Source organism: Cyprinodon variegatus, unplaced genomic scaffold (genome assembly GCF_000732505.1).
Source record: "Cyprinodon variegatus isolate N-32 unplaced genomic scaffold, C_variegatus-1.0 Scaffold656, whole genome shotgun sequence".
Taxonomy (NCBI): domain Eukaryota; kingdom Metazoa; phylum Chordata; class Actinopteri; order Cyprinodontiformes; family Cyprinodontidae; genus Cyprinodon; species Cyprinodon variegatus.
The window spans coordinates 70541-72183 of record NW_015151109.1 but is presented as its reverse complement, the minus strand read 5'-3'; positions in this window follow the sequence as shown (position 1 = coordinate 72183).

The following is a 1643-nucleotide window of genomic DNA, read 5'->3' as shown; positions in this document are numbered from 1 at the left end:
ATCAAATATCGGGTTAAATATCGGTGGGGTGGCCGATGTCTGATATTCAGTTTTAAGGCCGATTATATCGTGCATCCCTAATTAAAATTCATTAAATGTGTTTATTGTTGCATTTAAAATGCTTTCTTAATTTTTTTTATAAAAACTATTTCGTCAGACATATGATATATCTGCGTGGAACTGCTTCCTGTTGATCGCAAAGACGTATTTTCAGAAAAGAAGCTTGAGTCGGAGAAAAAGCTAGAGAATGGGGAAGAATGTCAATTTCAACAAAAGTGGTTGGAAAACGAGGAATTCGGGGCGTGACTGCAGCCTGTCGACGGCTACCTGTTGGTGGCATCAAAATTATTTCTAAGAGCTTTAAAAGCATTAAATTAGAGTTATTCATTCCTGTATAAACTAGGGGTGCACCGATAAATCGGCCGGCCGATTGATCGGCCCCGATTTCCTTAATTTAGGGTGATTGGTGATCGGCCGATATTTACATATGAAACCGATCTTAACCACCAATCTATTTAGCTCCGCAAGTGTCTTAAAATCAGTTGCTATTCCATATTTTTTCTGATCTTTTGTTGAAGTTTTGTTAATTTGAAATGTAAAAAATCAAAAGAACAATGTTGTAGTCTTAAGTTTGTTTTATTTAATTAATATTTATTATTTCATTCATTTCTCTGTCAAGGCTCTACCTCATGGGCAGTTAAAACAAGTTTATAATGGTTCAAGGCTAATGTTCAAGGGCATGTTTTTCAAGAAAAGATTGTAACATTGAAAGTGAATTGCGATCTTGTAACGCAGTGTTGGTTATAGCAAAAAAATAATAAAATCGGTATTAACCAAAAATCGGAATCGGCAGGTCAGACTTTTTAAAGATCGGTGATCGGAAATCGGCCAGAAAACTGCGATCGGTGCACCCCTAGTATAAACCCTATATTAGTTTTAGGTATAAATAATGATGCATTAATAGTTCCTCGCTGAATGTGAACTCAAACATATAAGTAAAACTTACTGTTTGGTTCATAAAAGGTTGTTTTATTTTTCATTTGGTTCCTCAGAGAGCAAAGCAGATCCCAGCCTTATTTTATTTTACTACCCAACGTCATTCTGCACATCTCTGATGTTGCTGCTATTTTCAAATATCCCTGACTATAGAAATGTCCATAGCTGCATATTGGTTATTTATTCTCTAGGTGCACAGTTTTATATTGTTAAACACTTTATAGTAAAGTATTTCATTTGTTTATTTTTATACATTTTTCTAAGGTCTATATTTGTGTTAGGGTTGTCACGATACTAAACGATACTAAACTTTTCAACTCGATATCGAGTATAATATTCGACACTCGATACCATTTTTGATACCACAAGAATAAAAACAAAGACTCTAAAGTTCAACAGAAATATTTTCATTACTAAAAAAAATACAATAAATAAATAAAAAACAATAAGAATAATATTTTGAGGTTCTATGCTGTGCACAATATTAAGCAAGCTTGATAAAAAACGTACAAAATAAAAATTAAGTGTTCCTTCCTTGGCTATGCTTTGCAGACATAACAATGACACTAGCCAAACCGGTTAAGAAACAAAAAATAATTCTCAGCAGCTGCAGCTGTTACAGAAAAAAGTCTGAAACTGAAAAGTGC